Genomic DNA, 9,089 nt, shown 5'->3' with positions numbered 1-9,089 from the left:
CAAGACAGTTGGGATGCTGCTTATCATGGATAGGGAAAAGCTCCTTGGCCTCAGGAATTCTGTCACTGCCACCACAAAGTAAAATTTTCCCTTGGTGCATCCTCAAATTAATTTTTTCCCTGATTTCTCACCGAAAATAGATTTAAAACCGTGAACAAATAGTGATTTCTGTAATTCCTGGGAAATAATTCCAGGAGTCTCTCCACAAGGATTCTCCAATCTGACAAATCCCAGCGTGTGTTTTCCCAAAGTCCTTGTTCCATATCAGATAAAACCAACGTTAATGGGAGGGGTGTCATCAAAGCTCTGCTTTCTCCTGGAGGCTGCTCCCCCTAATCCTGCTGACAGGGAATTATCCAGGAAAATGAAAAGACTCCAGCAGGGATATTGTTGAAAACTGATTCTATCTGAATCTGGAGCCAATTCCAACAGGGTCCTTCCATCCTGGGAAAAAAATCGAGGTGTTGATGGCTCTGGATTTGATCCACCTGGAAAATCTGCACCTTCCAGGAGTCTTTCAATAATATTAATACAAAATGGCCTTGGATGCAAACGGACGGACAAGAAAGATGGAGAAAAACTTGGGATGTTCACCTGGAGAAGGGAAGGATCCAGGGAGAGATCGGAGCCCCTTGCAGGGCCTGAAGGGGCTCCAGGAGAGCTGGAGAGGGAGACAAGGGGAGCAAGGCCTGGAGGGACAGGAGCCAGGGAATGGCTTCCCAGTGCCAGAGGGCAGGGCTGGATGGGAGATTGGGAATTGGGAATTGCTGGCTGGGAGGGTGGGCAGGGGCTGGGCTGGAATTGCCAGAGCAGCTGGGGCTGCCCCTGGATCCCTGGCAGTGCCCAAGCCTTCCATCCCAAACCATTCCATGATTCCATGAATCCCTTGGTGGGATATCAACAGTGAATCCAAAAAAACCCCAACAACGCCCAGTACATTTTCCATGAACTTCACCAGAAAGTTTTTGCTCCCTGAATTCATCAAGTCCTTGTTGGTAAAACCTTCACAGAATATCCTGGAGCTGGAAAGGACCCACAAGGACCATTCAAGGTGGGATAGCTCAGGCTGGATAAGTATCCAAAAATCTGAGATTCTTTGGGATGGCAATGAGGGAAACAGCAATTTCCTGCCTGAGCTCCTTCCTCCAGGGCTCTGCTCTCCATCTGCTGCTCCGATGGATCCCAGAGACATTGGAATGCCCGTTCCCCTTGGAAAAGCGCTGGTGCATTAAGGGCATCCATGGAGTTTTGGTGCATCCTGGAATGTTTTAGGGCACAAACCCTTCCAGCTGCAGTCCCCAGCAGGCTCCAAGTCATGGAATATATTTTTTAATCTATTTTTTATGGATGTACTGCAAATCCAGCTGCAAATATTGATCTGTAACTGCTGCATCCTTGAGGACCAGGAGCTCCTGACCTTCCTCAAATCCATTTTCTCCACAAACACCTTAATCCCTAAAATAATATTAATGGCTTTCCCATTTTATCCCAAATTCCAGGTTGTTGTATTCCATTTCTGACTGGTCAAATCCTTGGAATTTTTTCCTGACATCCATGTCTTGATCTGGAAAACCCTGGCCAGGCACACAAGGCAAGACCAAGACATCGTTGATGTCCAGATGGAAATTTTTGGCCGCTGCTCCTGGTATTTTCCTTTCCGATTCAATTTGATGGAGTAGACCATGGAAAAGGCTGGAATTTTTTTTTTTTTAAGGCAAACTATTCAGCAATTACAATTTCATCGGGGGATATCAGGCAGAACCCACACAACTACAGGAGAAATTCCCTGTCGGGAATCCTGCCAATTTATGCCGAACAGATTTTCTGCTGCTAGAAGAATTAATTAGGAATTAATGCTTTGTTATTAATATTAGTGATGGGTATTCATTAATATAACTACAATTAATAACACAAAGTGTGCAGGTTCTGTCTAAAAAGCAAGGATTGGACAAATTGCAAGGAAAAAAAATGAGGGAAGGCTGCAAAAATTTAAATACAATTCCAAATGTTTCTCCCACAAGGACCTTGCAGTGACTCCAATTTATTTGCCCAAATTTTCCCTCTGGAATGCCAAATAGGATCGGTGTCCTTGGCTTATCCGGGATACAGGGATAGATGATGGGGAGGGATATTTCCTCCAAGAAAAACCTTTGTCAGTGTTTCCATGCCTCTTCCTCCTTATTTTGCGAGGTCTGGGAGGCAGGAAAGCAGGAAAGGACTTTGGAATGTCACGTTTGCAGTCTGTGGGGTTTGGAAAAGATGTTCTGTGGATCCTTCGGGATGAGATGTCCATTCCCAGCTCGTCTGAAAGTAACAGAGACAAAATTCCATGGTCCTGAGTTTCTCTTTCCAATTCCTGCCACAAGCAGAGTCTGAATCCCTTTTGGAGCTACAAATGGAAAGGGACTGGGAAAAAACATCCCATGGATCCAGCTGTACCTAAGGAATATAAAGAACAAATTTAAGGTCCTTACTGACCTGATTTCTTTATAATTCCTGTCTTTCCCAGACCTTGCCTTCCCTTGATGTGGGAATTATGGAAAGATTGGCCTGGAAGGACCTGGAAGGGGCTGGAAAAAAAAGAAGAGGCCAATTTTGTTCTCTTGGTTTTCCCTCCTCTGCCGTTCCTCCCGCTTCATTCCCAAGGCTCCAAATGTGCTCCAGGCAGCAGGAGCTGACCTTGGGCAATATTAATTTCTTCTTAATTTAATTAAAACTGAGTTATCTTTGCATATCCCACTCTTTCATGAAGGCACTTAATGGCACAATCCAAATTTTCTGTGCCGTTTTCATCCCTTTTTCCCGTAAACCACTGGCAACTGGGGGTCACCATTTCCTCTCAAAAGCCAAAAAATAAAAGGGAATTAAAGAGAAAATAATAAAAAGAAAAGACATTCACGTGGGGGAAGACACATTCTGTAAATTAATTTAAAAACTTCCCCTCTGTAGCTCGTTCAGCGTCTCTCTGTTGTCCTTTGTCACCTCAGATTTGGAAACTGTGGATAAAGAAGCCTTGGACCACCTGCAAATCATCTTTATTGATCCGCATGTCCCGAAAAACTTAAAGTAATTGGAATAAAACCCAAACCTGGAGTTCAAATGGAAGTGAAAATCTTTCTTTTCTTCATGACCTGCACTGAAAAATCTTCTCCTGAAAGGTGAAGCTTTGGATTCAGCTTTTTTCCAGGAAATTTGCCGTGATTAAATATCTGTATGACTCCATCCTGAACAGGGATATAAATTGGTAGAACACCAGGATATAATTTTAGTAAATGAATTCAACACCTTATTTGTGGTGTAATTCAGAGAATAATCAAAGTTGAAAAAGACCTTTAAGATCAAACCCAGCCCAGCACCTCCACCATGGTAACGACTAATCCCAAATTTCCTTGGAATTAAAATCTGTGTCCAGCTGCAAACACTCTAGGCAAATACTAAAAGCCACATTTTTCATGAAAGTGAGCTCAAAAATACAAATTTCTTTTCCAATGTGTTTTTATAATATTTAATTTTTCATCTCTTTGTCTTTGCACTGTGCAGGAATAATTTGTCTCCTTGTTAGCACCACAATAGGATGAAGGAAAATGGCTCTAAAAATAATTCCATAAAGAAATATTCCTCCTTTTTAAAAGAGTTGCTGGATAAAAATAAATGATCAGGAATTGTGGGGTTTCGAGGCTATCAGAGATAAAATCTATCAATAAAGTGAATCCAAAGTTTAATAAATTGATAAGCAATAAATTGATATCAAATTATGATTTTCCCTGCATGCTTTGTTCCTCGAGCTGCAAAATTAAATTAAATTAAATTAAATTAACATTTTCCAAGTCCTCCTGCTCACCTATGAACCAAATAATTGTGGGAAAATCCTGAGGAACAAATTCCCAATGTGACTTCAACACCAAAACACGACACCACAAATCCTGGATCTGCAACAGAGATTCCAACAGCCCAGGGATAATTCCCATCCACTGGGGATCCACCTCAATTATCCCAACCAAGGATAATTTGCAGGCAGGAGCAGGGAAATTCCAAGACTGGAACAGAGCCCAGTTCCTTGGAGTTTTAGGAGAGAGGAACTCCCTGGTAAAGGGAAGAGGTGAAATAATCCGCTCCTGACAATGAGTTTCCTACTAATCCTAAAAGATGGAGATTGGTTTCAATGCCATGAAAGGGGATTCCCTTTCACCCTTTAATCAGGAGAGTTGGAATTATTTTAATTAGCCAGCGCTGGGTAATGCTGATCCTGGCTTCAGTCGCATTTTGGTTCCACAGGCTGAGGATGAACTGCAGAAAAGAGAATTGTTTTCCCCTCTCAGCACTTCTTGCCTTTCATTCCCATGGAATTTCCTTGAGCTCGGACACCAGAGATGGATCCTGTTGAGAGAAACTCTCCCCTTGCACCCCCTGGGAGAACAAAGGTGTTTCCAGCTGTTCTTCCCACCAGAGCTTTGCTTTCCTCAACCTTTCCCGTTTTCCTGCTCTTCCCACCCCCTTCTACTTGGGCAAGATCCTTTTATCAAACACCCACCAGGTATCCCAGAGAAGCTGCAGCTTTGATTTCAAATATTTGGAGTTTGGCTCTCAAGGTCTCTCTCCCAGCCCTTTCCTACCCTAACTCACTTCCTTTTCTTTTTTAGCCATCTCCATTAAGTTTTGTCCTGATACTGAACCAGGAAAACCCTAAAATCCCACCAATTTTTCCAGTTTTGCTGAATTTCCAGCCTCACTTCCCCCAAGTTGTCCCAGAGTGCTTTGATCCCTTCGCTGTCCCACCAATCTTTTGTCAAAGTGTCCTGAAAAAGAATCAAACCCCACCTTTCTCCCTTATATTTTCCCTTTCCAATGATTATTATTGTTTATTAACACTTTTCTTGGTGTTTTTGAGGAAGATTTCCAGGAAATGGATTCAAACATGAAACTCTTTGGATAGAACATTGCAGGTCCTCTGGAATCCTTCAGCCTTGTCCTTCTCATCCCTATTTTATGTCTGGGATATTTCTGAGGAGAAGTGGAAGCAGACTGAAGCCAGAATCCCGTTGTGCCGTGTAGTGGTTTGGTCCAAAATATCCATCTATTACTTACTTGTTTTCTTCCTGTGAGATAAGAATTAGGAGAAAGCAAAGCAGGCACAAAATTTAAAAGAATATAAAGAAGTTTATTAACAGACCTAAAAGAAAGGGAAAAAAAAAATCAGACTAAACCTTCAGAACACTTCTCCTCCCTCCCACCTTTCTCCCTTCCCCCATCTCTGGGAGCATCTTTGTCTCTAGGAATAGAGGCCCTCCCCCTTCCCTGGGAGCAAAAGGGTCCTCATCACTTTCATCTCTAGGAACAGAGGTCTTCTCCTTCCCTGGGAGCAAAAGGGTCCTCATCAAATTACAGCTCCTGTCATTTGCATATTTCAGCACAGATCCCTTTGCTCACAATTGCAGTTTGAATGCTCCACCCCCCCACGCTTTCATGAAATTACAGCGGGTACTCTGATGTATCACAGTCCATCACCACCAGGGTTTTACGACAGAATTTCAGCTTCTAAGCTTGAAGCATCTCCTCTTTCTCCTCCCTCAGAGTTCCAGCTCTTCCTTCTTCACTGACTTTGGTGTCTTTATGGCGTTGACTCAGGAGAGGATTGATGTCTGCAGGCTTCATCTGTTCTGGAGGAAACTTACAGCACTAAAAGAGTTCATCTCACCCGGGCCTTGCAGCTGGAGATTGCTTACCACTGTTGGTCTCATGATCTTTGCCGGGCAGTGGGGCATCCTCAGATGAATCTTCTGCTGCGCTGGAGGGGGAGCTGGGCCGTCGGGCCGAACAAGGCCCGGCCCAACCCCACTGGGCCGCCTGCAGGCCTTCCCCGCTACCTGTCCGAAAGCTGGAAGGCAAGGGAGCTTTCCCAGGCTCTGTTCGTCCTTAAATGTGGATCACAGAGGTGTGTCAAGCTTCTTAAGTGGCTTAAAACGTTGCCAATATTCAACCTGGCCAGTTGATTGGTTCTGTCAGATCACAGAGGGAGCTGTACGCACCTCTTTGCAAGAGAATCACTTCCGTGCCTGATGGAGACCTCTAACAAAAAACCCAAACTATGCTAAACCATGACATGCCCTCACTCTGTTCCCATTCCCTTTGCTCTCTGGGAAAAGGATTGCAAAGCTCCTCTGTGCTGCGTGGCCTCTACACCTTAAATTCCCTTTATTTTTGGGAAAAGGGCAACTCTTGTCCCACTTAGCGCTGCAAAGACAGGAGTTGGAAGTAGTGGAGAGTCACAGTTATTTCCCTCAATGTTTCCAATGACTCCTCATGGAATCATGGAATGGCTGAGGCTGGGAAAGACTTCCAAGACCGAGTCCTACCATCAACTTAGCACCACCACTAAACCATGTCCTCAAGTGCCACACCCACCTTTCCAGGGCTGGGGACTCCATATAGCCCTGGCTGCCTTTTTCAGGGCTGGACAACCCTTTCCATGAAGGAATTTTCCCTAATATCCAATCCAAACCTCCCCTGGCACAACTTGAGGCCGTTTCCTCTTGTCCTGAATAGAAAGAGGAAAATCCCCTCCTCCAGAGGCTTCTTCAGTTTGCAGAGTTCCCAAGGAGAATTCCATCAAGGATTGCTGCAAATTCCGAAGCTGAAAGTCTTTGAACCTAAAAGAGCTGGAGAGAGGAAAAGTTTAGGGGGGACGAATTAATTTAGGTATTCCAGTTTCATCCAAGGTTGGACAGGGATTGGAGCAACCTGGGATACCAAGTGGAAAGTGTCCCTGCCCATGGGATGGGGTGGAATGGGATGATCTCAAGGTCCTTTCCAACCCAAACCATTCCACAACAATTCTATTCCATGATTATATGCTCAGACCACGCTTCCAACATTTCTTAGCAAATCACTGGGAATTTTGGAGGAACAACAGCTTCTCTTTCCCCACAACACTGTCTTGACATTAATTATTTCCGCCTATTAACATCAAGAAATCTTTTCTTTTAATTAACGAAGACCCATCACTCAGATCAGCCACTTCTAAAAAAGAATCACTTCCCAATTGTTTTTTTAAGAAATTCTATCCCGCTGAGTTAAAGCTGCCATTTCCTAATGCAAGACTCTCGAATATTCAGTCCTTAATCACAGATTCAGCTCTCTGCAAACCCAATATCTTCCCTTTTTTTTTTTTTGCAGGCATCATGGAAAAGAATTCCAACGCTCCGTGATAAAAACTTCAGAAGGTTTGAAATACGAGCAGATGATAATTGCGGCTTAATATGCTAATGGGAACTGGGAAGAATAGGAGTGAATTGCCCATATATTCCTAAATTTTCCGTGGCAGGGTAATATGGGAGCATGGACATCATTTATTAATTGGAAACGTTTCCCAGAATTTATTGGACATAGCCATTAAATGGAACCGTTGCTGGAGGATGAGAACAACGGGGTTTATTTGCCCAAATTCTTTCTTCAAAATGATTTCGAGCACTCAAAAATGCACCTGAAAATGGTGGCAGTTAAAAGTGTGGCATTTATGGGGTGTCTCGAATCTTCCAAGGTGGGAGAGCTGGAAATTAACCTCAAAGCATCCCTAAAAAACTGCTTACATTCCCTGAATGTCCTCAGACAAGAGGGAGATGTCTTTCCCAAGGATTTCATCTCTCCCTAAAATATTCTGTGCATCCATCACCCAGTGGCTGATCCCTCCCCATCCCACCATCCCGAGCTTCTCAATTTATGGAATGCTGCTGCTTTAATTTAAGGGATAATTTTTAAACCAGTTTTCCTAAGCCGGTGCCAGACTCCCCAGGGATAATCCCCTATTAGCTTATCCCAGATGTTTAATTTAGCTCCTGCTGATTGGGAAGAGCTTTAAGTCCAGTGAAAGTGGCCACTTTAACTGGGATAAATCTTCCCGCTGAAAGACAAGGGGGGGTTTGGCCAAATTGACGGGATTTTTCTTAGGAATGAGCAAATCTCGGCTTGGGAGCTGCTCCTGCTGGCTCGGTTTGTCCTCAAAACTCATCCACTTGTTAGCTGGGCATCAACAGCTTGGAAACGAGCAGGATGTTTTCCTTGGAATGTGGTCAAGCAGCTTGGACAACGCCCTGTTTGGAAAGTGGCCAGTGGTGGGACGAGAGGGGCATCCTGAGCTGGGTTTGGTGTGGAATTAGGGTAAAACCAGTGTGGCCCAGCAACCCCGAAGTTAAAAATGCTGATTAGTGGAGGTTCTCCTGTCATATTCCTGCCTGGAATGTGTGGAGATTCCTCCCTTGGGAAGGAGACACCCCCTCCCCAAGGATTCTCCTCGAGGTTAAGAGGAAAAGCCCTGCCCAGGAGTGTTGGTGTGGGGGAGTTTTATCAATCTTGACTTTAACGATTGTTTCCTTTTGCTGCCTTCAATAAAATCGCTTTAACAGAATTGTTTTGTTATATTGCACTGTATTAGACTGTGCACTCAATAATTCTAATTAAGATCCTTCGTCTAATCACTTCCCATCATAAATAATTCATGTTTGTATAAACAGATTGGATTTGCCATCGTTAAAACCTGTGGGATGAAGTGGCAAACCTTAAACCGTTGGCTGGGATTGGATCCAGCCAGCCCCAGGAGTTTAGGAAGCAAAGGGATCCTCTCTGCACCTCCTGACTCAATGGGAGCTTCCCTAAAAAACTTTGGAGCTCCCACTCCACCTGTGACAGAAGCACAGGGAGATTTTCCCCAGGGAACCCCTCCAGTCTTGCCCAACTCTAAATCCATCATCCCTTATTCTCCATGGAGCATTCTCCCCAAATCCATGGAATCACAAAATCCAATCCTAGAATTCTTAAGGTTGGAGAAGCCATCTAAGATGGGCTCCAACCATTCCCAGCACTGCCAAGGCCACCACTGATCCGTGTCCCCAAGTGCCACATCCCCATGGCCTTGAAATCAATCCAGGGATGGGGATATTCCAGGGATGAAGATATTCCCTAAATTTACACCTGTGCTCTGGGATGGCCCTGCTGGAGCAGGGAGTGGGACCAGGTGGTCCCTTCCAACCTGACCCATCCTGGGATTCCATTTTGGGTAATAATCCCAGGAATCCATAGACAGGCAGAAAATCACG

This window comes from Corvus brachyrhynchos, unplaced genomic scaffold (genome assembly GCF_000691975.1).
Source record: "Corvus brachyrhynchos isolate BGI_N302 unplaced genomic scaffold, ASM69197v1 scaffold245, whole genome shotgun sequence".
In the NCBI taxonomy this organism is placed as follows: Eukaryota; Metazoa; Chordata; class Aves; order Passeriformes; family Corvidae; genus Corvus; species Corvus brachyrhynchos.
This window is presented reverse-complemented; position numbering follows the sequence as displayed.